Source organism: Narcine bancroftii, chromosome 4 (assembly GCF_036971445.1).
Source record: "Narcine bancroftii isolate sNarBan1 chromosome 4, sNarBan1.hap1, whole genome shotgun sequence".
In the NCBI taxonomy this organism is placed as follows: domain Eukaryota; kingdom Metazoa; phylum Chordata; class Chondrichthyes; order Torpediniformes; family Narcinidae; genus Narcine; species Narcine bancroftii.
Genome location: NC_091472.1, coordinates 118,470,184 through 118,497,406, shown reverse-complemented (window position 1 = coordinate 118,497,406; position 27,223 = coordinate 118,470,184). Strand labels below are relative to the sequence as shown.

Genomic DNA, 27,223 nt, shown 5'->3' with positions numbered 1-27,223 from the left:
CCTTCCAACACCAAAGCCAGACAGCTGCCAAATATGTCAACAGCAAGCTCTTCAAAACAATCAATTTTGCACTCAAACAAATCTTCCTGCTGGAATTGTTATCTCTAGCTCCATTGCTGTTAATGTAAATATAATCAGCTCTTCCAAACTATTGTTAATTCTATTATGATTACAAACATTTTTTAAAAAATTCTCATGCAATTTTATATGATAAAGTAAAAATTTGAACCATTATCACTAAGAGAAAAATGAATGTGAAGTAAGCTAACCAAAGAAACCAGAAGTTGTGAATTTTATTACGGCTGATGCGGTGTCATTTTAAAGCATTCAAAGATCCTGCCCCTGCGTACCAGAAACCACAACATTATGGTGCAAGGGCACTACCTAAGCTTCTGCTGGAAAAGAAAGGCCGCATTGTGCCATCTTTGCTGTTCCGCTGACATGTGCATAACACGCGGAGCCCGTTTGCTTGGCCATCAATTATGTGCTTCGCCACACAACCCCCACCACCCCAGAACCGGTGCTAGTGTCTGCATTCTGCAAGGTTTGCACAGTCTTCATTTTAGGGGATCTTCTACACTCGGCCGGCTATAGTGAGACAGGCTGACTTAAATTCAGGTGTGCTGGTTTCAAATGGTCAATGGTAGAACTACACCTCCTTTCCCCCAATGTCCAGAGTGAAAGTAGAGCCGTTGTTCCGTATTACTTTTTAAAGGTCCTTGTAAGTTGGTTGGAGGGGCGAACAGTGCACGTCTCTGTGGACGAACACAAACTGAAGAAATACAGGATATATTAATGAAACTACCAAACAATAAAATACCAGGTGAAGATGGAATCCCTATAGAGTTTTATAAAGTTTTTAGGAATCTATTAATCCCTCCCCTCCTAGAAGTAATGAACCAGGTGGAAGAGACCCAAAACTTACCAGAATGATGTAAAACAGCAATAATCACAGTAATTCTGAAAGCGGGAAAAGACCCACTATTGCCAACATCATACAAACCAATATCATTATTGAATACAGATTATAAATTAATAGCAAAATTACTCGTGAACAGGCTGAATGACTATGTACCAAAACTAGTCAGGCAAGACCAAACTGGATTTGTTGAAAATAAAGATGGGCAGCTGATAATATTTGTAAACTTATCAATTTAATTCATGCAGCATAAATAAATAAAATGCCAACGGTAGCTGTTACGTTAGATGCAGAGAAAGCCTTTGACAGGGTAGAGTAGAATTATTTGTTTAAAGTGTTACAGAAATTTAAACTACCGGGAAAAATTTATCAACTGGATTAGAGCATGATATGATGGACCATTAGAAAAGGTAGTAATAACTGGATATGTATCAGATCACTTTAAATTAAGCAGGTCAACAAGACAGGGATGCCCATTATCCCCTTCACTGTTCCCTTTGGTTATTGAACCACTGGCAGAGTTGATAAGGAAGGAAACTATGATAAAAGGAATAAAAAGAGAAAGAATATAAAATCAACCTATTTGGAGATGACATAGTGTATTTAACAGTGCCAGATAGATCAAATAAAAGGCTATATATGAAACTGAAAGAGTGGAGTGATATCAGGATGCAAGATTAACATTAACAAAAGCGAAGTGATGCCAATGAACAAAGTTGATAATACAGAATTTAAAAAATAATTCCCTTTTAAATGGCAATCACAGGCGATACGTTACCTTGGTATCAGAATAGATAACAACCTAAAACATTTATACAAATTAAACTATAAACCATTAATTAAAAAAAAATACAGGAAGATTTAGAGAATTGGAAAGAACTACCATTAACTATAATAGGAAGAGTAAACTGAATTAAGATGGATGTGTTTGCACGAGTGCAATATCTATTCCAAACATTACCAATTCCCCTGACAGAAAAATATTTTGCAAAACTGAAGAAAATAGTAAGGAAATGTTTATGGAAAGGTAAGAAATCAAGAATAGCGCAAGAAAAATGAACATGGAGTTACAAACATGGGGTGGGGGGGCTGTTAGAGCTACTAAACTTCAAAAATTACTACAGGGCAGCACAGTTAAGAAACTTTACAGATTTTTATTAGAGAGGGGAAAAACCAGACTGGACTAAGATAGAATTAGACAGGGAGAAAATATCCCAGAACATATACTTTATAAATGGATGAAAAATTGGTGCAATACAACAATTCACCAGTACTACATCACATAGTTAAATTATGGAAAAGAATAAACCTTGAAGAAAAAAAAGATAAATTATCAAATACCAAAAATGCTATTGACACAAAACCCATTAATCCCCTTTACAACAGATAATTTATTTTTCAAGGAATGGGATAGAAAAGGAATCAAGAAAATAGAAGATTACTTTCTGGGAAATAATTTATTAACATTTGAGCAATTAAAAGATAGATATGGAACAACACAAGGTATAATGTTTGCATATTACCAATTGAAAACTTATTTAAAAGATAAACTGGGAAATAGCTTGAGATTACCAGAATATTTAATCATAGACACAATGATAATTTAAAAACTTATTACAAACATGTACATCAAATTGCAACATAAGGAAGAAGATGAAGCAAAGTATAAACTGAAACAAAGTTGGGAAAAAGATTTAAATATAAGGATAAAGAACGAAACATGGGAGGAGTTATGTGTAGGAACAATGAGGAACACAATAAATACTAGATTACGTATGATACAATATAACTGGCTACATAGATGATACATTACTCCTCAGAAATTAAAAGAGTGGTACCCAACAGCATCGGATAGATGTTTTCGCTGTAAACAAGAGACTGGATCAACGTTACATGCAATTTGGACATGTTCAAAAGTAAAAACTTTCTGGGAAGATCTAAACCTAATATTAAACAAAATCACAAAAAAATAATATGCCAAAAGATCCAAAAAAATTTCTGTTAAATAATGAGACAAAAAATTAGGACTAAAATTAGACAGAGCACAAATAAAATTTATTATAATAGAGCTAGCAGGAGCAAAAAAGTGTATTATGACAACCTGGAAAATGGAAACAAGCCTTAAAATACAACATTGGTACAGAAATAAATAAATGTATTCCATTAGAAAAAATTACATATAATCTGAAAGACAAGTGTACATTATTTAAACAAATTTGAGAACCAGACATAAAATATGTTGGAGAATGCCGACCACAAACCTCCATCTCGTAAAAAACATAATTTTGAGCACAATAAGATTTAAATGTGTGAAACTGTGTATGTATTGATGATGATCATTTGTGGATGTTGTTATTGATATGACTTGTAGAGAAAGAAATAAAATATTTTTTAAAACTCTGCTTTTTAAGTCTTTATCGAGCCGTTGTTGACAGCCTGCAGAGTGGGGCCACGCTGTTTTGTATCGGTTTACAGTGCATTTGGCAGAATGACGCTAATTTCTGTGCCTATGTCAATGAGAAATCTGGGAGGCTGTCTGGGGTGGCCAGCCACTGAAGCCATCAGCGGTAACGTGCAGAGCTGTCTGCATTTATGAATGTCTCCTCCCCACCTTTAGTGGTAGAAACACCATTTGCTGTCTCCTCCCTTGGATGCTTTGCGGGGGCATTTTTGGTCTCGGGACGAGTGGGGTTTGGTTTGTGGCTCTGGCTGAGATCTGCCCAGCTGACTGACGATTGACTTGTTTTTTTGCTTGGTAGACCAGAGGATGTCTGCTTTGGCAGCGACTTTTCTGGGGTTGCTGAAATCTGCATCCACCAACAGTAGCTGAACGTCAACAGGCAGCTGCTCAAGAAAAGCCTGCTCGAACATGAGACAGGGTTTGTGACCATCTGCCAGCCTCTTGTCCATGAGGGCAGATGGCATTCTGTCCCCCAGGCCGTCCAGGTGCATGAGCCTGGCTGCCCTCTTGTGTCTGGAGAGCTTGTATGTGCTGATGGTTAACACTTTCAGCTCATTGTGGTGGGGCCTGGATGATGTCGTCTATTCTGGCTGTGGTCTCCTGGTCCAAGGAGCTGACCACGTGATAGTATTTGGTAGAGTCAGAAGAGATTTGTTTAATCTGGAACTGTACCTCCGCTTATTTGAACCACGTGCAGAGTTGTAGTGGCCAGAAAGTAGGCAATTTTAGCACAATGGCACTTACTGTTACACCGTCCATGTTGGGCAGTCCAAATAAACGTTTGGACTTGTCGGGGTCACCAATGTAGTGAGCTAACCAAGTGAATGAACAAGACCAGTCGGTGGGAACTTGCGCTCTGCCATTTAAAGGCATTCAATGCTCCCGCCCGTGCGCCAGAAACCACATCATTATGACGAGAGTGTGCTACCAGTGCACGTGCAGGCCCTGAGATTCTGTCGGAAAAAGGCCGTGCGGCGTGATCTTTGAAGCGGCTGCTCTGCTGATGCATGCGTAACGGAAGCAGCTCCTTCCCAAAAACCACACAAAACAACTCCGGAAAAAATTTTGTAATTTGGCCACTTTCTGTAGATTCAGCCAAGCCCAGAATATGTAGATTTTGTCATCTTCTCCTGCCTTCTAGGTCAATGAGTTTTGCTGTTAGCTTCAAATTATTGTTACTTAATCTGGATCATAATTTTCCGCTTCGTCGACACGGTCACGCAAGTTGTTTATTTAGTGCTCAACAGATGACAAACGTTCACAATGTTCCTCGGCTTATCTCCGGATATGGTCAAGATTAGTATTAACCTGACCCAAGGTATCTTTAAAATCGTCGGCTAATGACTGTCTATGCTTATTCAGTAGCTCAGTAATAGCCTCCACAGTCAGATTAGTTGGCACCCCTTTCTTCCCTGATTTGCCACTTCTTGTAACCATTTCAATGCAAGTATAGGTAAAAGAAAGGAAAGGTGAATAATATGAAAAACTATGGTTGTAAAAATAAAGAACCAAATAGATGGAACAGGAGCATTTGACTGCTGCTGTTACACCATGTTGCAGCCAACTGAAAGTCTCCGGTATCTTTTAATGAGTGATTTATTTCATTAAGTTGGCTTGATGAGGCGAATTCTGTAATGGTGTAATTTGTGGAGTTACAATATAGCATTGATTAGCTTGTTTGTGTTGACTTCCCACTAATTATAATTCTAGCTTTGCCTGAAACCTGTTGGTGTTTCAGCACACGGAGATGTCAGTGAGTGTATACTGCCGGCTGGCACATTCCAGGCTGCAGGAGTACATGCTAAGGGATGCACAGAGGCTTGGTGCAGCCAATTCAAGGGCATTGTGGGGGAAGGACCACAATCTCGAGCAGGGGTGGTGAAATGCGCTCAACTTAAGAGCCACATATGATAAACTTCAGATGTTTTTCAAGGCATGAAAAATATTAGATGTGCGTTTTTACTCTTGCATGCACATTTGTTGTAAAAATTTTATACAAATTTAAGAAAATACTTGTACATAATATTTATTCATGTATATAGTTTTTAAACTGCTAATTTTTATTAGTTTCAATAATCAAAAAGTACACATATGCATACCATATACTGACTGATTATTGTGAGCCTCCATCTTGGCTGTGAGTCATTGAAAATCCAGGTGATATGTTGTCAAGGCTATAAGAATTAGCCCTGTCAGGTGTTGATTTGTAAGCATTGCATGATGCTTCAACTTCACAAGCTTCATGACAGAGTACAGTGATTCACAGCAGTATCTTGTACTGAAAATTGAGATGAGTCACACTCTGGTTTTCTTCAGATCAGGATATTTTATTTCTGGAACTTGCTTTCAGAACTCAATTTATGAATCATCTTTAGACCCAGATCCTCCTGTAATTCCATTAGTCCCATTTCCATGGCAGACGAATCTATAACCAGAGAGCCAGGAACTGGACAACTATCATTGATCACATCAACCATGAATTGCAAGAAAGGAGAAGCAGGACTTCAGCTTCTACATGTCCTCAAACCACGCTAGGAAATTATCAAGCAGTCTTTGTAATTTATCTTTCTACTCTTCCAGTTTGTGGTCATTTATTTCAATATCAGGGAATGTATTTGCTCTCCTTTAGAGAGTAGGAAAGTGACTGAAGTTTCTTGACAATATGTCTCTTTGAAAGAACTTTTATTTTATTCTGAAAGCTGAAAATTGTCTGAGTAATATCAGAAACCATGCCAAAATTAAATCTTTTCAAAATGACACTACACATTAAGGAGTTTTTATGAATGTACCTGTTTATAATGAAATGTGCCTGCAAGCTCTGCAAATGCCAAGAAAATCTTCAATAGTTTGTCAGCAGGAATCGGCAGTATCTGTAGCTGTTAAAATTCACATCTTTGAACTTCAAAGTCCTCACCTTTTCCTGATATTTCTTTAGCCCAATAGTCTGACAGGATCCTTTGTGCTTGACTATTTGCATATTCCTGAATTTGATCATTCCACCATCTCGCAGCCCTACTTGCATCTGCCAAGACTGAACTCTTAAAAATTTCTCCCTAACCACCTTCAGCTCTCCCACACCTTGAAGCCACTTTTGTTCAATCAACTGTTCTGGCTATCTTAATGTGGCCTTTTGTGCCTCAGCCACATGTTTCCTGAGAGCATTCCTGTGAACTGCATTGAGACACGTTCAAAGGTGCTGTATAAATAGTTTATTGTGCGGTTTTTTTTAAGCATATGTTTGTCAAGGGAATATTGTTTGACAGTATTTTGAAATTCAAAAATGCGCCTGCAAGTTCTAAAAAGTCCGTTGTATAAAATGTTACCAAGACTGATTCATTGTTAGTCTTTGAAAATCCAAAATAAAATATTTTTTTAAAACCCTGATTCGTGTTGGATTGGCCGCTGCTATATTATTTCCGTCTTTCATTGCTGCAGAGCATTATTCTGAACCCTTGCTGTGATTGCTGAAGCTCAAAAAGGGTAGTTTATTCTAAGCTTGATTTCCATGCCAGACAGATTTTAGTTGTTAAGCTCCGTTAAGCTCTTGGAATAATTGAGTTTGTTTATTTAATCTATTTTTGTCAGTGGCCTGTTAGGGAAGCTCTATATCAAGGTTTCTTTATTCTTCAGAGGCAGTGCTTAGAAGACGGTATAATGATATAGGGCAAATATTGTTGGCCTTCTCGGCACCGATTGTAAATTTGGAATAACCAGAAGACTTTTTGGCTTCTAATAAATGATTATCCATTCCATTGTTTGCGCAACCTGCTTTTGATTTTGTCAATATTTGTTTTGTACATTTGTTTCCCTTTGTTCTACCTCTTAATTAAACATCAGTGAAGATTTTAATTCATAGTAACATAGATTTATGATGTATAATTTTGATTTGTTAATATTTTGTATGTTTGAGGTTGCTAAGAGACTACCAGTATAATTTTATTTGTTATTTACCATTTAATAAAATTGCCCTTGAATGTAACTTGGAAGATTTAATCTATCTGGAAATAATAGTTTTATAACTTGCAAGGTAAGTAAGTTACTCATTTTATTTCCCACCTTTCAGACCAAATGTATCCTCATTGCAACACAGCTGAAAACAAGGGCAAATATTTTGTGTTCCAACCATTTGGAGTGACGCACATTGGAGAACTAACTTTTAAAAAAAACATTGTTGCTGTATGAGATTAAGATTTTGAAATTGTTTCTAAAATAAATTTCCATCTAAGGAAGTTTGCTTGATCCCAGTTTGTATTCCAAAATGTTTCCTTTTATACATGATGGAAAAATTCCCATGGTGAGGAATGTTTATGCTTGAATAATACTGGCAGGCCTTGATCGCATTTTCAATTGCACAAAATTCTGAAGCTTTTATTCTGCAAGCCTGCATTGTGGAGGTTTATTTTGGGGGTGGGGGGAGGAATGGTCCTGTCATATTACATCATAATATATTTTGGACTTTTTGTGAGCCAAGCATGTTCAAGTGTATATGTTGTCAGATTTATTGAGGCGCTGTTGATATTGTGGAATGAATTTAAATAAGATTCATTCCCTCACTGAAATTATTTAATGCATTGTAAGTAAATAATTGTTGAATGATTTTTATTGAGACTTCTTGGAATTTTCTGAATAAAATTTTTATAGACAGGTTAAATAAGTGACCAAAATATGATTTGTACAGTTATGGTCATATTTAAGGAGACAACATACAGTAAAATCCCCATTATCCAGAGTTCAAGCATCTGGCAAAAAAAAGCCAAAAATAAATAGGTTTAAAAAAAAGGAAGTTTAAAATTGGCTCGCCTTGCCATTAATTCACCAATGATGCAACTCTCAACCTCAACCAACTTTTTCGGCATCTACCGGTTACCATAGGTGTTGTTTACCTGGGGTTTTACTGTATATTGAAGTTGTGCACTTGAAGGTACAGTACCCCATAAATTGATTCCTGGAATGAGAATGGAAGATTGCAAAGAAAAATTAACATCAAGAATGTGGAAGAATGTGATGTAATCTCATTGGAACACGCAGTATTCTGATGGTTATTACAAATTTATTTCTGTGTGTATCTTCCTCTGTATTCATAAAAGGGTCCATTGTCTCAGAATAAGACAATGGTGAGGGTGAATTTCTTCTGTAAAGTTTGTGAATTTTTGGGATTTTTTTTCCCCCAATGACATTTAAGGAACTGCCATTAGAATATACAAATCTGAGACAGCATAATTTTTGATCTTCAGTGGAGATGAAGATTAAGGAAATAAGCCAAAAATAAAGGGAGTTTTGAAACAGAGTCTAAATCACCAGTATCAACTTGAAGAGCAGAAGAACCTTGTGCACACATATTTGTGATAACTCTTGTGTTCATTCTGAATTCTGTAAGCATTTTTTCAAAAGTTCTAAGATTTAGATTTTTTTAAATTTTTAACCACCCTCACCTTACTTTTTTTAAAAAAAATTTTATTTTTCACACCATAAATCACATTAGCTATGATGTACACTTTTTCACACATATACAGTGACTTTTTCTCCCCCCCCCTCCTCCCAAGCCACCCCCCCCACCCCCCCCTCTCACACCCTCACCTTACTTGATGGCAAGCTTGGTGACCATTGTTGGCCAGCTGAAAATTGATTTACAAATTATGTTATAATTTACAAATGCTGTTATTTATCTGCTCAGATTTGAAGTCTGTGTTGCATGCACATCTTTTTCAGTTTAGCCCTTTGAAGCCTCTGCTTGTATTTTACACTTTTAATGTATTTCTCTGAAAATCTCACATAGGTGTATTTCAATTATCTGTCTTTATTAACTATCAATAATCTCATAAACTATGAACTGAGGGATGTTCACCCACTAATTGCCACAGTCTAACTAGGAGCAAGATTAAGTAAAATCTAGTGGAATGTGGGAAGTCTAGACTCTAAACATTACAGACTAGTTGGGCAGGTATCCATTAAATTATCTGTAAGACTGAAAAATTTACTCCAGATTTTTCACAATCTGTGCATCAAAAGCAAGACTGCATTCAGGAAAAATGTTTGGGGGTGGGAGGTGGGAGGGAAGAGAGAGCAGAGGAGTCCATTTCAGGACCAAATTAATAATCAATGTGGAGCCAGACAATGTGGACGAGGTCCTAAATGAACACATCTGTATTCTCTAAGGAGAAGGATATGGAAGATGGTGAGTTCAGGAAAGGGTAGATGAATAATCTAGAACGCTCAATAAGGAATAAAATCAATTTTTTTCTATGAATGAGCTCCTCCAGCATCTTTGTGTCTTGATTTACCTTCATAGTTTTTCAGTTAATTTTGGATTCTTGTGGGTCCTATTAAATAAGCCTCATAAAAACATTTATTCCCATTTTTACTTCATCCTTGACCATAACTATGCTAAATTTAAACTAGATTATAATTATTACCATAAACATTCTCTCCCAGTGATTCTCTTCCACCTGTCCAGCTTCATTCTCTAAAAATGTATAAAAGGCAGACACGGTTGCAGCGGTTGCAGGGGAAAATTGGTTGATTGGGGTTGGGTGTTGGGTTTTTCCTCCTTTGCCTGTATTGAACTCATCTGAAAACCCCATAGCCAGGAACATTAATATGTCTGCAGTGACTTTCAATCCATGCTTCTGTAATAATTGAATTATATACTTCCACATGTTAATTGTGTCCTAATTATGAAAGCAGTAACACAGATCCTTATGAAAGAGAAATGGTTATATGTATGCGTTTCAATTGAAAGATTAGTATCTCAAATTACTAATCTATCAGAAAAATCATGGATAGAAATTTCATTCTTTCCCAATTAAGATAGTCGCCCAGTAAACCAGAATAATGCTTTGGTTGGTGTTTTGGATTAAATTTTATTTTAGCTTCAATGTAAATTTATTTGATTTGAAAATATAGCCACTGTACTTTGACATGCTGTCACACAATTAGTAACATTTTCTGAGTGCCATGTGGCATGATTTCATCATTGGAACTTGGTCCCATGTATTAGCTGTAACATTCTCAGGCTATAAATAGGTTGTTTGGATGTTCCAAGGTAGTTCTGATCATACACACTGTATACCAAGTTATTTTGATAAGTTCAAAATTCAGCTGCTGATGGGATAAAAAAAATTAACATTTCATGATTCAACATGTGCGATTTATTCTGTGTTGCGGAAGTACTTTTAATTCTGAGTCATTGTGTGTTTTGATCATTTAAAAATGACAAAGAACCTTGGTAAGAAAATTTGAAGACATGGTACCTGCATAATCTAATTTTTTTTTCTTTTAGCAACATAAAATGTGATCTTCATAAAACTATTCTAAAATAAGTCATTCTGAATTCTTTTCGCTCTATAAGTTGTGTGCAGTAATTTTGGTTTTGCACTGACGTCAGTCATGTGGAGTACAATTTGAATGTTGGAGCATGAACAGCTGTATTTAATCTTGCCATGTTTGCCTTTGACTCTAAATACAAGGCTCTATTTAAGTTATAATTTCAGTGGTGAAATGAAGAAAGAATTTCTTGCACTAATACTTTGATTGTAATATAAATGTTTCTATTTGTGGTAAACTTATTCAAGGCTGTTTTTGCTGTCCTGATGGGATTCCTTTCAAAATAAGAAATCAGAAAGACAAACATTTTTATACTGAGTCTTGAAATGATTCAAAAACAAAACTTAACTCTTGTTCTCAACAAAACTTAACTCTTGACTGTTACGTCAGCAAATGTGGGAACCATTAGTGTTCATCAGAAATGACTTGAATGACCAATTAACTTGTGATGGAGTTAGTTAAGGGAAAATGCTGGAGGTTACCTGTTCAACTTCAATAAATGCGGAGAAATGTTCGGATATGAACATGAATATTTAAAGATATGGGAACAACTGGAGTCTGACCAGAGGACCTTGTGGGTTTAAAAATAGCTGGACAGCTGAATGCCCTGTTTCCATTTGGAAATTTCTATTTTTGTCATTACTAGTGTGCTCAAATTGCATTTTTTGTCTTGATTTCTTCAAATAGTTTGTCCTTGAATTTCATTTGTAATGTATGCACTTTGGAAGAAAGAATCGGAATGACGTAACATTACAGGGTATTATGGATCTGTGTTGAGTATTTCATTTCAAAATATCAGCCACCATCCTGTCAATCCTCCAAATGCTCACGAAAGTTGATTGTCAAATATCAGGCCTCGAGCAAGAAAATATCATTTGATATTCTAACAGTTGAAGGAGCAGTTTGAATTTTTAATACAAGCTAATTATTCTGATATTTTTTAAATATTCACATAATACAAGTTCAGTAAGTGTCCCTTGACATTAGCAAAATTCTGTTATCTAATTATTTGGTTAACGTTGTGAAGTTTGATTTATGGATTACAAATTTGTTTGCCTGATTAGTTATCAAAATTTATTTTAAGAAAACATTATTTAAGTGGCAAAAAAATTTGATGTGTTTCTTCAAGTATCTGTTTAGTTCCATCCCTGTTCTAAGGTACAGGTGTTATGCCTGTTCAATTGTGAATATTTGCTCTTGCAGAATTCACATATCATGACTCAAAAGGTTGAGATTCGGAATTGATTCATTCTCTTTGACTTTGTATTGAGGGGGTCGAAAATCAAAACTTAAACTTTTCATTTCTTGTTGATTGTCTATTCTAGCAACACAACCCTCTATAAATGCGGGGACCCTCTATAAATGTGGGGACCACCTGTATACTTTTTCCAATTGTTTTTATCTGCCGATGTGCACAAGAGTGAACAACTATTGATTTTTTTTTAATTACTTCTGCTCTATGCTGTCTTGAGTCCGGGCAACTAAAAGTGCAACAATCCTTGGTAACTTGAATTGGAGCCACTTGTTGACATGGATGAATTAGGCTGAAAGGCCAGTGTCTGTACTGTATAACCTTGACAATAAATTAATCTGATAGTTGATGATGCACTTTGTTTCAAACAAGAGAACAAGAAGCACATTATTTCTACAAATCATGCACAAGGCACAGAAGTGGACGGGATGGCTCATGACGAAGTCCCAATTGATTTTTTTTTGCCAAAGATGAATAGAGCTCATGACAATTAAACAGGGAAATTTATTTTAATTCTGTAAAGATGCCAATATATTTTAAAAATGCTGAATGTGCCTCATAGGTCAGATAACATGAAAAGAAGAGGCAAATGTTTAATGAAAACATAATTGTGATATGCTTTCTCATGCTAAATTATCTGTAATGTACATTCAATATACACAAGGAATTCTGAAAAAACTCACTGTAACTTGCCATCAAAAGAAAAATAGTTTATTGGACAGGTATCACTTTTGTGTGAGTTTCACTTTTATTCTTATTTTTAACTTTGAAGTAGAAAAAGAAAATGTGGTTAAAGACCAAACTGCCAGAGGGATTCAGCAGGTCACATTGAGTCCTGAAGCAGGGTTTTAACCCATAGCATCGACGACTATCCATTTCCTTCGATGGTTGTTGCCTGACCTGCTAACTTCTTCCAGCAGCTTGCTTTTTTTCTTCATCTACAGTATATTCCTCCACCTCCATTTCCTTGTGTCCATAAATTTAATCTGTTTGTACTTGACAGCAAACCATGTATTCATTCATTAATGATTATAGTCATTTCACAGCACAAATTAAATCTGAACAGCTGCATAGACGGAAAAGAAATAGAAAATCGGCTTAAATAAAGATGGCATGTTGAAGGGGAATTATTAAATCTTGGTGCCTTGTGATTTAAATGGCACCTGATTAAGTATAAAAGCTAAACTAAAACTTTAGTTTTATTCTGGTAATCTATTTTATGCAGTTAGTGTCAAATTGCTAATGGTAAAACTTACTGAAAATTTTCACCTTTTGTTTTGAGAATTTGTAAGGAGTAATTAGAGTTTATTGTTACGTACATGAATGCAACATATAGATGTGCCAGAATTCTAAATTGCTGCAGTCAAACAGGGTCATGTTGGTGTGTAATTGACCATAAGGGCCTGTTACGATGCTGTTCCAGTGAGCACAGTAGTGGACCAGCAAGGGGTTCAGCAGCTAAAGGACTCAGACAGGTTGTGGGCATGTTCAAAAGTAAAAACTTTCTGGGAAGATCTAAACCTTTTTTTTTCTTCTTTGGCTTGGCTTCGCGGACGAAGATTTATGGAGGGGGTAAAAAGTCCACGTCAGCTGCAGGCTCGTTTGTGGCTGACCAGTCCAATGCGGGACAGGCAGACACGATTGCAGCGGTTGCAAGGGAAAATTGGTTGGTTGGGGTTGGGTGTTGGGTTTTTCCTCCTTTGCCTTTTGTCAGTGAGGTGGGCTCTGCGGTCTTCTTCAAAGGAGGCTGCTGCCCGCCAAACTGTGAGGCGCCAAGATGCACGGTTTGAGGCGTTATCAGCCCACTGGCGGTGGTCAATGTGGCAGGCACCAAGAGATTTCTTTAGGCAGTCCTTGTACCGCTTTAGTTGCCCATTCAGAGCCAGCTCTTCAGCGCTTGACGTCCTGCTTTGCGGAAACTGCCAAAATGTTTGGCCTGGAAGTCAGCCTGAAGAAAACTGAGGTCCTCCATCAGCCAGCTCCCCACCATGACTACCAGCCCCCCCACATCTCCATCGGGCACACAAAACTCAAAACGGTCAACCAGTTTACCTATCTCGGCTGCACCATTTCATCAGATGCAAGGATCGACAATGAGATAGACAACAGACTCGCCAAGGCAAATAGCGCCTTTGGAAGACTACACAAAAGAGTCTGGAAAAACAACCAACTGAAAAACCTCACAAAGATAAGCGTATACAGAGCCGTTGTCATACCCACACTCCTGTTCGGCTCCGAATCATGGGTCCTCTACCGGCACCACCTACGGCTCCTAGAACGCTTCCACCAGCGTTGTCTCCGCTCCATCCTCAACATCCATTGGAGCGCTCACACCCCTAACGTCGAGGTACTCGAGATGGCAGAGGTCGACAGCATCGAGTCCACGCTGCTGAAGATCCAGCTGCGCTGGATGGGTCACGTCTCCAGAATGGAGGACCATCGCCTTCCCAAGATCGTATTATATGGCGAGCTCTCCACTGGCCACCGTGACAGAGGTGCACCAAAGAAAAGGTACAAGGACTGCCTAAAGAAATCTCTTGGTGCCTGCCACATTGACCACCGCCAGTGGGCTGATAACGCCTCAAACCGTGCATCTTGGCGCCTCACAGTTTGGCGGGCAGCAGCCTCCTTTGAAGAAGACCGCAGAGCCCACCTCACTGACAAAAGGCAAAGGAGGAAAAACCCAACACCCAACCCCAACCAACCAATTTTCCCTTGCAACCGCTGCAATCGTGTCTGCCTGTCCCGCATCGGACTGGTCAGCCACAAACGAGCCTGCAGCTGACGTGGACTTTTTACCCCCTCCATAAATCTTCGTCCGCGAAGCCAAGCCAAAGAATTAGAGTTTATTGTTACGTACATGAATGCAACATATAGATGTGCCAGAATTCTAAATTGCTGCAGTCAAACAGGGTCATGTTGGTGTGTAATTGACCATAAGGGCCTGTTACGATGCTGTTACAGTGAGCACAGTAGTGGACCAGCAAGGGGTTCAGCAGCTAAAGGACTCAGACAGGTTGTGGGCTGCTGGCGACTAGCGGCTAAAGGAACCACACAAGCTGCAGGCAACATGCGGCTGAGGGACCCGCACAAGCTGCGAACTATTGGCAACTTGCGGGTCAAAGGACCCACAGTGGCTGTGGGCTACTGGACACTGGCTCATGGGAACCAGGTACTGAGCCATGATTTGAGGGGTGCTGATGGCAAGAAGGGGTCCCAAAGTCTTCCTGATTGTGGGAAGTTTGGATCTAGAGCTCTAAATTTTAAAAAAACAGATATGTGAGATATGCCAACTGTGAGAGTGCCATATAAATTAAAATGATATGCTAAGAGAGAAAATAATAAGAAGGGATAGGAGAAAAATGTTCAAATTTACATTTAGTGCAAAGTTGGGGGGGTTGGTGGGAGGGGGTAGTGAAGTTTCAATAGTGCAAACACATCTTTTGGCAGTCTGGGACTAGTTTACATTAGATAATTTATTTTTTTATGTGCATCAGTACAGATAAGGGGGAAAATGTATCTGTAAAGGTTGCTAGTTAGAAACTGAGTTGTTTTTTTTTTTGTTTGTTATAGCAAATCACCAAATTTGGATGTCATATTTAAGATTTGCCATAATTTAGGATTAAAGACTAACCTTGAATGGTGTTTTTAAAAACGGGCAGTTCCAGTCTTTTGAGGCACTTCTCCTCATGTCCCATTAACCTTCCACATCCTTGGGCTAGTTTAAATATTTCTGCTCCTAGATGGTTACACATTTCCTTTTTGAAAGCTAAATTATGAATTTTGCTTTCAGTACTTTTTGATGAAACAAAAGCTTTTCCAATTAACATCAGTTAACTAATTACTTTATGAAAAGTAAAGATAAATTTAGATTCTTTTCTTCTAACAGATTCATAGAACGCTACAGCACAATACAGACCCATCTGCCCTTGATGTTGTGCCAATCTGTATATTCCTAAAGTACAAAACCCTACCTTACCCGTAACCCTCTATTTTTCTTACACCCATATCTCTTAAATGCCTTTAATGTTTCAGTCTCCACCATCATTCCTGGCAAGACATTCCAGGCATCCACAACTCTCTGTATATATTTTAAAAAATTACGCCTGATGCTTCCCCTAAACTTTCCTCCCTTCACTTTGTACATGTGTCCTCTGGTGTTTGCTATTCCTGCCCTAGGAAAAAGGTGCTGGTTGTTCACTTCATCTATTATTTTCAAAATCTTGTAGAGCTCAATTAAGTATCCTCTCATCCTTCTATACTCCAAAGGAAAAAGTCCCAGCTCTGATAACCTTTCCTCATAAGACTTATTTTCCAATCAGACAACAGCTTGGTAAATCTCCTCTGCACCCTCTCCATAGCTTCTACAATGTTCCTATAATGAGGTGACCAGAACTGAGCATAATACTCAGTGTGGTCTCACCAAAGATTTGTAGAGTTTACAGCATGATCTCCTGACTCTCGAACTTAATCTCCCTTTTAATGAAGCCTTCTTAACTCCAGTATCTTATCAACCTGCGCAGCGAACTTGAGGCATGTATGGAATTGGACCCCAAATTCCCTCTGTTCATTCACATTCTTAAGTAACTAGCCATTAACCCTGTAATCAGCCTTCTAGTTTGTCCTTCCAAAATGTATCATCTCATACTTACCCAGATTGAACTCCATCTGCCACTTTTCTGTTCAAGTCTGTATCCTGCCTATATCCCCTTGTAACCCATGACAATCTTCAGAACCATCAATAACTCCTCCAACCTTTGTATAATCTGAAAACTTACTGATCCATCCTTCCACCTCTTCATCCAGGTCATTTATAAAAATCACAAAGAACAGAGGTCCCAATACAGATCCTTGCAAAACTCCACTAGTCACTGACCTCCAGGCAGAATACTTTCCTTCCACTGCTACGCTCTGCTTTCAACATGCAAGCCAATTTTTTATCCACACAGCCAAGGTTCCACTGACCCCATGCCTCATGACTTTCTGAACGAGTCCCTCATGGGGGACCTTGTCAAATGCCTTATTAAAATCCATATAGACCATATTGCCCTACCTTCATCAATTACCTCCTCAAAAAACTCAATTAGGCTCCCTTCACAAAGCCATGTTGATTATCTTTGAGTAGACTGTACTTCTCCAAATGCTCTTAAATCCATTTCTTAAGAATTCTTTCCAATACTTTGCACAATCACTGACGCAACACTCACTGGTATATAATTCCCAGGATTCTCCCTATTACTTATTTGAAACAAGGGGACTACATTTGCTATTCCTCAATCCTCTGACACCTCCCCTGCAGCCAAAGAGGACTCAAAGATCATAGCCTCTGCCCCAGCTACCTCTTCCCTCACTTCCCACAGCAACCTGGGGTATAGCACACCTGACCCCGGGGACATCAATCTTGATGTTTTTAAGAAGATCCAACACTTCCTCTTCCTTAATCTCAACATCGTCTAGCACACACACCAGTTCTATTCCAACCTCACTCTGATCAAGGTCCTCTTTTCTGAATACTGAATCAAAGTATTAATTTAGGCCCTCCTCAACTTCCTCTGCCTCCAGAAACATGGTTCCTTCTTTATCCTTCAGTGGCCCCACCTTCATTCTTGTCATCCTTCTCTTCTTCACATACGCATAGAACTCCTTGGGGTTCTCCCTAATCCTTCATGCCAAGGCCTCATGCCCACTTCCAGCTCTTTTCTTTCTTAAGCTCTTTCCTGGCTACCATATATTTCTCATGAGCCCTTCCAGTTTCCTGCTTCCTATATATTCTTTCTTCCTCTTGACTAGCTGCCTCGCCTGTTTTGTCAAACATGGTTCCCTTTTCCTACCATTTTTTCCCTATCCTAATGGGACAAACCTACCCTGAACCCAGCAAGTGATCCCTAAACTTCCTCCACATTAGTTCTGTCCTTTTACCCTTGGACATCTGTTTCCAATTGGCTCTCGCTCGTTCCTGCCTCATCCCTTTGTATTTATCCCTTCCTCAATTAAACACATTCCTATTTTGTCTGCTTTTATCCTTATCTATAGCTATGCTAAAGCTCAGGGAGTTGTGGTCACTCTCACCAAAAAGCTCACCCACTGAGAGGTCTGCCACCTGACCAGGTTCATTACCCAGAACTAGATCTACTATAGCCGCTCCTCTTGTTGGCTGGTCCACGTACTGTGTCAGGAATCCTTCTTGAACATACCTGACAAATTCAGCTCCATTTATCCCACTTGCAGTCAGGAAGTGCCAATCAATTTTAGGGAAGTTGAAATCTCCCATAACAACAACCTTATTATTTCCTGCACCATTCCATATCTGCCTACTTATCTGCTTCTCGGTGTCCTGAAAGCTATTTGGGAGCCTATAGACTACTCCTATTACAGTGATTGCTCCCTTCCAATTTCTGACTTCCACCCCACACCAACTCGGTAAACACTCCCACTGCAGCGTTCTCCCTTTCTTTAGCTGGGATACTATCTCTGAGCATTAATGCTACTTCTGCCCCCCCAACCCCAATTTTTTAAAACACCTAAACCCCGGTACCTACATCATCCAATCCTGCCCTTCCCTCAGCCTTGCGCTGTAACAGATCATCATATTCCATATACTGATCTATGCCCTAAGTTCATCCCTTTCATTCCTAATGCTCCTAGCATTGAAATAGACACATTTCAACCCCCTTAACTGGCCACATTCATGTTTTGTCCCCTGCTTGTCCTTCCACATGGCATCATGTTTTTGACCTTCTATATCATTCTCTGCAATCACATTCTGGTTCCCAACCAGCCTCCCCCCCCACCCACCGCCAAACTAGTTTAAATCCTCCTCAACAGCTTGAACCTGCCTGGCAGGGTATTGGTGCCTTTCTACTTCAGATGTGGCCTGTCCTTTTTGAACAGGCCAAATTTTCCCCAGAAGAGACCCTAATGATCCACAAATCTGAATCCCTGCACCAACTCTTATGCCACACATTAATCTGCTATAACTTCCTTTTCCTACCCTCTTTGGCATGTAGCACAGGCAGTAATCCTGAGATTACCACCCTTGAGGTCCTGCTTTTTAAATTTCCTAACTCCCTATATTCCCTTTTCTTACCTCATCATGATTCCTATCCATGTCATTGGACCCCACCTGAAACATGGCATCTGACTGCTCACCTTCACCTCAGAATGCTGTTAACTCACTCAGACGTCCCTGACCCTGGCACCTGGGAGGCAATATACCATTTGGGAGCCTCACTCTCATTCACAGAACCTCCAATCTGTTTGTCTAACCAATGAGTCCCCAGTCACCATAGCTCTCCTCTTCTCCCCCCTTCTGAGCTGAGGGGCCAGTCTATGTGCCAGAGATGTAACCACTACAACTTGTCCCTGGTAGATCATTCCTCCAAACAGTTGAGGGGATTGGCCACAGGGGTGCTCTGCACTGTCTGCCTATTCCCCTTCCCTCTTCTAACAGTCACCCTGCTACCTGCCTCCTGACTTTTGAGAATGACTGTCACTCTGAAGCACCTCTCTATTAACAGCCTCCGCCTCCCAAATTATCTGGAGTTCATCCAGCTCAAGTTTCCTAACTTGGTCTTCAAGGAGAGGTGAAACATATCCCCTGTGGATAAGGATGGGGAAAATTAAATATTTATTCTGCACTGACACATGGAGTCTCATTTGCTGAGTGCTTCCAGTTTTTTTTTCTATTACTGTTTACAGAATGTTATTTTCACACTTCATAAAATTTATTTTTCCCTCTTCTGCCCCTCATCCACCTGTCGCGAACAGATTCTGCTTCAAATCCCTTTCTCATGAGCTGGTTTTTTAACTGAGATTTAATTGCCTGTTTTTACTGTGAAGTTTGATCATTACAGGATAGAAAGTTATTCTCCTGAAACATAGCTTCTGTCTCCTCAGAAGCTACCTAACCTCAACCCAACGCATGGTTTCTAATTTGTAGCATCAATAGTTCTTCAGCCGTTTGATAATTTGAGAATAACACAGCTGTATTCAATCCTTGCACAATAGTAATGAGAATTTGTTTGATTATTTTAATTTGGTAAGTAATTTTTAAAAGCATATTTAGTAATGGTACATGCGAGTTAGGAGCAGGAGTAGATAGATCACTTGGCCCCTTGAACCTGCTCCACTATTAAGGTGGATCCTTTCTCACATCATTGATAACATTGACTTGCCATGTAAAATTAGGACCACACAGTGAGTGACATTTTGTTTATTACTTTAATAAGATGCTTCTCTCTCTGAGTATCTTATTGGAAGTAAGCAGTGTTTTTATTTATTTTATCCAACTTAATTCTGTTGGTTTAGTTTTTTATTGAGTCTGTCCTGACACAAGTTGCTGTTTCATGGCATGTGTTAAATTGCATGTTGTTGGGAGAAATCCTCTGTCCTTCCTTCTGAGTGGGCTTTGCTGCTGCTTTTGAGTGAAATGTTAAGAAATATTTTGTAACAAGTGATATTGGGTCCTTTCAGTTCAAACTAAAATTTGAACTGGACGCATAAAACTTTTAAAGTATTTGAATTCATTTTCATTTTGCAAATTCAGATGTGGCTGACATTTCTTCTTGGAAGGTACTGGCATATTGAACTGCTGTAGAGTTTATTGCTGCGTGTAGAGTTTATTGCTGCGAGGCTGCCATCATAACAACTATAAGTTCAATCTGATGTTGTGTGTCTTTTAAATGGCTTGATATTTGGCCCTATAGAAACATAAGAAAATGATTATTGATCTTCAAAGATTCATAACCCTTGAGCACTGCAGTTTTTAATTTGTCACTATATTTCACACAAGTAACAGAATGCCAGGAGCTGCCAATCATGCTTCTTTTAAGGGAACTCTTAAGTTTTAAGAATAAATTGGATAGATACGTGGATGGGAGAGATCTGCAGGGTTATGGAATGGGTACAGGTCAATGGGACAAGAGAAATGATGTTTCGGCACGGACAGGCTAAATGGCCTGTTTTCTATGCTGTAGTTTTCTTTGGTTCTCTGGTTCTCTCCAACTTTTGTTAGCATTGGTCATGAAAAAGTAGAGCATGCACATGTTTGGCATTCTGCTGTTAAAGCTGCAAAATAATTTTTTTTAAAAATTTTTTTTATTTTTCACACTATGAACCTTATCAATCAAAATACATACAAATATTTCCCTCTTAAATATACACAGTGGCATTTTCTCCCCTTTTTCCCCCCTACCTTCCGTCCCTCCTTCCCACCCCCCTCCAAATCCATTAAACGTTCAACATATACAATACAATAAAACCATTAAACAATGTCATCACACAGTGAAAATAAACAAGAAAATTGTGTCATCTACTTTTACACACTGGATCAAGTCATAGAAACATAGAAGATAGGAGCAGGAGTAGGTCATTCGACCCTTCGAGCCTGCTCCGCCATTCAACGAGATCATGGCTGATCTTAAAATTCAGTACCCCGTCCCCGCCTTCTCTCCTTAACTTTAATACCCTTATACTGAAGAAATAGATCTAATTCCCTCTTAAATATATTTAATGAACCTGCCTCTACTGCCCTCTGTGGCAATGAATTCCACAGATTCACCACCCTCTGGATAAAGAAATTCCTCCTTATTTCGGTCCTAAATGGTTTGCCTATTATCCTCAAACCATGGCCCCGGGTTCTGGATTTTCTCATCATTGGAAACATCCCATCTGCATCCATTCTGTCCAGTCCTGCTAGAATTTTATATGTCTCTATGAGATCCCCTCTCAATCTTCTAAACTCCAGGGAGTACAATCCCAATTTGTGCAATCTTTCCTCATAAGTCATTCCTGCCATTCCAGCTATCAGCCTGGTGAATCGCCTCTGCACTCCCTCCATTGCAAGAGCATCCTTCCTTAGATCAGGTGACCAAAACTGCACACAATACTCCAGGTGGGGTCTCACCAAGGCCCTGTACAGCTGCAGTAAGGTATCCTTGTTCCTATACTAAAACCCTCTTGATATGAAGGCCAACATACCATTTGCCTTTTTAACCGCCTGCTGTACCTGCATGCTCGCCTTCAGAGACTGGTGTACAAGTACCCCTAGGTCTCTCTGCACTTCCCCATTTCTTAATCTATTGCCATTCAAATAGTAATCTGCCCTCTGGTTTGTATTACCAAAGTGAATAACCTCACATTTATCCACATTGTAGTGCATTGGCCATGTATCTGCCCAGTCCCTCAATTTATCCAAATCACACTGGAGCTTCCTGACCCCCTCTTCCGTGCACACAACCCCTCCTAGCTTAGTGTCATCTGCAAATTTGGAGATATTACATCCAATCCCCTCATCCAGATCATTAATGTAAATTGTGAACAGCTGGGGTCCCAGTACAGATCCCTGTGGCACCCCACTGGTCACCGCCTACCACTCAGAAAATGAGCCATTTATCCCAACTCTCTGTCTTCTACCTGCCAACCAGTTCTCAATCCACATCAATACTTTGCCCCCAATCCCATGAGCCTTGATTTTGGAAGCCAGTCGTTTATGCGGGACCTTATCGAAGGCCTTTTGGAAGTCCAGGTACACCACATCCACTGGCTCTCCCCCATCTATTTTACCTGTCACCATCTCAAAGAATTCCAATAGATTTGTCAAGCACGATTTACCTTTTGTAAATCCATGTTGACTCCGTCCGATCCCTTCTCTGCTAGTCATATGCTCCGCTATTACATCCTTAATAATGGATTCCATAATTTTGTCCACTACTGCCTATAATTCCCCGCTTTTTCTCTACCCCCCTTTTTAAATAGTGGGGTAACATTAGCTACCCTCCAATCCATGGGCACTGATCCTGAGTCTATCGAGTTCTGGAAAATAATTCTTAAAGCATCTGCTATCTGAATGTGGCCACTTCCTTAAGTACCCTAGGATGTAGATTATCAGGCCCTTGGGATTTATCTGCCTTCATTCCCATCAATTTCCCCAAGACCAAGTCCTTAGAGATACTGATTTCTTTCAGTTCCTCCCTTGCATTAGTCTCTATGTTTCCCAACATCCTTGGGAGGTTATTTGTATCCTCTCTTGTAAAAACAGAACTAAAGTAAGAATTTAATTGGTCTGCCATTTCTTTATTCCCCATTATATATTCCCCTGATTCCGACTGCAAACGACCTACTCTGGATTTCACCAATCTTTTCCTCTTGACATATTTATAAAAGCTTTTGCAGTCGGTTTTTATATTTGCCGCAAGCTTACTTTCGTAATTTATTTTTGCTCTCTTGATTAATCCCTTTGTCCTCCTTTGGTGCATCTTGAACTGCTCCCAGTCATTTTGTCTTCTCATTTTATCATTTTAGGGGGCGGTGGTCCAAGGCAAGCCCTCTCAGTTGTGTTCCATGTACGGTTCCCACATTTGTTCAAATAATGTGACTTTATTTTTTAAAATGTATGTTATTTTTTCCAATGGAGTACATTTATTCATTTCTATGTATCATTGTTGTACACTCAGGCTCTCTTCTAATTTCCAAGTTGACATTATACATTTTTTTGCTACAGCTAAGGCTATCATAATAAATCTTTTTTTGCACTTCATCCAGTTTGAGGCCTAATTCTTTACTTCTTATATTACTTAGAAGAAAGATCTCTGGATTTTTTGGTATGTTGTTTTTTGTGATTTTATTTAATACATGATTTAGATCTTCCCAAAACATTTTCATTTTCTCACATGCCCAAATTGCATGTGTTCCAGTTTCCTCCTTACAACGAAAACATCAATCTGATAATGTTGGATACCATTTATTTAACTTTTAGGGTGTGATATATAACCTGTGTAACCAATTATATTATATCATGCGTAACCTCATGTTTATTATATTTTTAATAGTTCCAGAGCATAACTTTTCCCATATTTCATTTTTTATCTTTATATTTAAATCTTTTTCCCACTTTTGTTTGGGTTTATAGCTTATTTCATCATTTTCCTTCTCTTGCAGCTTGATGTACATGTTTGTTATAAATCTTTTTATTATCATTGTGTCTGTAATCACATATTCAAAGCTGCTTCCTTCTGTTAATCTCAGTCTGCTTCCCAATTTGTCCTTTAAGTAGGTTTTCAGTTGGTGGTATGCAAAAATTGTACCGTGAGTTATTCCATATTTCTACTTCATTTGTTCAAATGTTAATAAATTATTTCCCAAAAAACAATTTTCTATTCTTTTAATTCCTTTTCTCTCCCATTCTCTAAAGGAAAGGTTATCTATTGTGAAAGGGATAAGTTGATTTTGCGTCACTAATCATTTTGGTAGTTGGTAATTTGTGTTTTTCCTTTCTACGTGAATCTTCTTCCATATGTTGAGTAAATGGTGCAGTAGTGGTGAACTTTTATATTGTACCAGTTTTTCATCCCACTTATGTTCTGGTACCTTCTCCCCTATTTTATCTAGCTCTATCTTGGTCCAATCTGGTTTTTCCCTTGTTTGATAAAAATCTGATAGGTACCTTAATTGTGCTGCTCTATAATAATTCTTAAAGTTTGGTAGCTGCAAACCACCTTGTTTGTTCCATTCTGTTAATTTATCTAGTGCTATTCTCGGTTTCACCCCTTTCCATAAAAATTTCCTTATTATTCTCTTTAGCTCATTGAAGAATTTCTCTGTTATAGGAATTGGTAATGATTGAAATAGGTATTGTATCCTTGGGAAGTCATTCATTTTATTGCAATTTATCCTCCCTTTCAATGTTAGTGGCAATTCTTTCCAGTGTTCTAAGTCATCCTATAATTTCTTCATTAATGGTTGATAATTTGTATAGGTAGCCTAAATTATTATCTAATCTAATACCTAGGTATTAGATTGCTTGTGTTTGCCATTTAAATGGTGATTCTTTTTTTAAAAACTGTAATCCGCATTATTCATTGGCATTACTTCACTTTTATTTGTGTTGATCTTGTACCCAGATATTTTTTCATATTCCTTCAATTTCTTATGTAGTTCTTTTATTGATATTTCTGGTTCTGTTAAGTATACTATGATGTCATCTGCAAATGAACTGATTTTATACTCCTTCTCCTTTATTTTTATCCTTTTTATTTTCTTTTCTTATCAGTTCTGCCAATGGTTCTATTGCTAAAGCGAACAGTGAGGGAGATAGTGGACATCCCTGCCTAGTTGACCTACTTAATTTAAATTGGTTCGATACATATACATTTACTGTCACCTTCGCCAATGGTCCCTTATATAATGCTTTAATCCAATTAATATATTTTTCTGGTAGGTTGAACTTCTGTAATACTTTAAATAAATAATTCCATTCTACCATGTCAAAGGCTTTTTCAACGTCTAAAGCAACAGCCACTGTTGGTATCTTATTTCCTTGTACTGCATGGATTAAATTAATGAACTTACAGACATTGTCCGTTGTTCGTCTTTTCTTAATAAATCCAGTTTGATCTTGTTTTACTATTTTTATACACAGTTGGCTAATCTGTTTGCTAATAGTTTTGCTATTATCTTATAATCTGAGTTAAGTAGAGATATTAGTCTATACGATGGTTAGGGTTAGGGTTAGGGTTAGGGTTGACTTCCCAAGGATACAATACCTATTTCAATCATTACCAATTCCCTTAACAGAGAAATTCTTCAATGAGCTAAAGAGAATAATAAGGAAATTCTTATGGAAAGGGGTGTTAGTGGATTTTTCCCCGTCTTTGGTATTACTGTAATTATTGCTGTTTTACATGAATCTGGCAAGTTTTGTGTTTCTTCTATTGGGTTCATTACTTCCAGGAGAGGAGGAATTAATAACTCTTTAAATGTTTTATAGAATTCTATTGGGAGTCCATACTCTCCAGGTGTCTTATTGTTCAGCAGCTTTTTTAATATATCCTGTATTTCCTCTATTTCAAATGGTTTTTATCAATTTATTTTGCTCTTCTTCTTGCAATTCCGGTAGTTCAATTTTAGCTAAAAACTCATCTATTTTGTCTTCTTTCCCTTTGTTCTCAGTTCGGTATAATTGTTCATAGAATTCCTTAAAGTTTTCATTAATCTCTGTTGGCTTATATGTAATTTGTTTGTCTTTTTTCTTTGATGCCAATGCAGATATTTTAGCTTGTTGTGTTTTAAGTTGCCAGGATAATATTTTGTGCGTATTTTCTCCTAGCTCGTAATACTTCTGCTTTATTTTCATTATGTTCTTCTCCACCTTATACTTTTGTAATGTTCGTATTTTATTTTTTGACCGCCAATTCTCTTTTTGTTGTATCTTCCCTTGTTGCTAGTTCTTTTTCTGTACTATTTCCTTTTCCAACTGTTCTATTTCCCGATTGTAGTCCTTTTTCATCTTAGTTACATAACTTATTATCTGCCCTCTAATGAAGGCTTTCATTGCATCCCATAATATAAATTTGTCTTTCACTGATTCCATATTTATTTTAAAGTACATTTTAATTTGGCGTTCAATAAATTTTCTAAATTCCTGTCTTTTAAGTAACATGGAGTTTAATCTCCATCTATATGTTCTTGGTGGGATGTCCTCCAGTTCTATTGCTAATAACAGGAGTGAATGATCAGATAGCATTCTAGCATTATATTCGGTTTTCCTCACTCTCTGTTGGATATGGGCTGACAACAGGAACATGTCAATCCTTGAGTATGTTTTATGTCTACTTGAATAATATAATATAAGTTTTCCTTCTCCCTTGGGTGCTGCCTCCTCCATATATCCAAAAGTTGCATTTCCTGCATTGATTTAACCATAAATTTGGCCACTTTATTCTTTTTGCTAATCTTTTGTCCAGTTTTATCCAACTTTGGGTCCAAATTAAGGTTAAAATCCCCTCCTATCAATATATTCCCCTGCGTATCTACGATCTTCAAAAAAATATCCTGCATAAACTTTTGATCCTCTTCATTAGGTGTATATATATTGACCAAATTCCAGAATTCTGAATATATCTGACACTTTATCATTACATACCTCCCTGCTGGATCTATTATTTCCTCTTCTATTTTGATTGGTACATTTTAATTGATTAATATAGCTACACCTCTGGCTTTTGAATTATATGATGCTGTCATTACGTGCCCTACCCAGTCTCTCCTTAATTTATTATGTTCCACTTCATTTAGATGCGTTTCCAGTACAAATGCTATATCTATTTTTTCTTTTTTCAGTAAATTTAATAGCCTCTTCCTTTTAATTTGGTTATGTATTCCATTAATATTTATAGTCATATAGTTCAACATGGCCATCTCATACTCTGTTTACACCTCATTTCCACTTCCTCACCATCACCTTTCCCCTTTCCCTATTTTCATCTCTCAG

At 38.1% G+C, this 27,223-nt stretch overlaps 1 protein-coding gene and 1 long non-coding RNA gene across 7 annotated transcripts in view; one reads left to right on the top strand and one right to left on the bottom strand.

The window, feature by feature from the left end:
• The window catches only part of zdhhc8b (zinc finger DHHC-type palmitoyltransferase 8b), a 214,474-nt gene that overhangs the window by 104,085 nt on the left and 83,166 nt on the right, over positions 1 to 27,223 (top strand). The gene's annotated exons all lie outside the window — the stretch shown is intronic.
• LOC138761044 (uncharacterized) overlaps positions 20,164 to 27,223 on the bottom strand; it is a 36,891-nt gene continuing 29,831 nt past the window's right edge. For both annotated transcript variants that reach the window (XR_011356086.1, XR_011356085.1), the window contains one exon: positions 20,164 to 20,654. This is a non-coding gene — a long non-coding RNA (uncharacterized lncRNA). The remainder of the gene's footprint in view (positions 20,655 to 27,223) is intronic.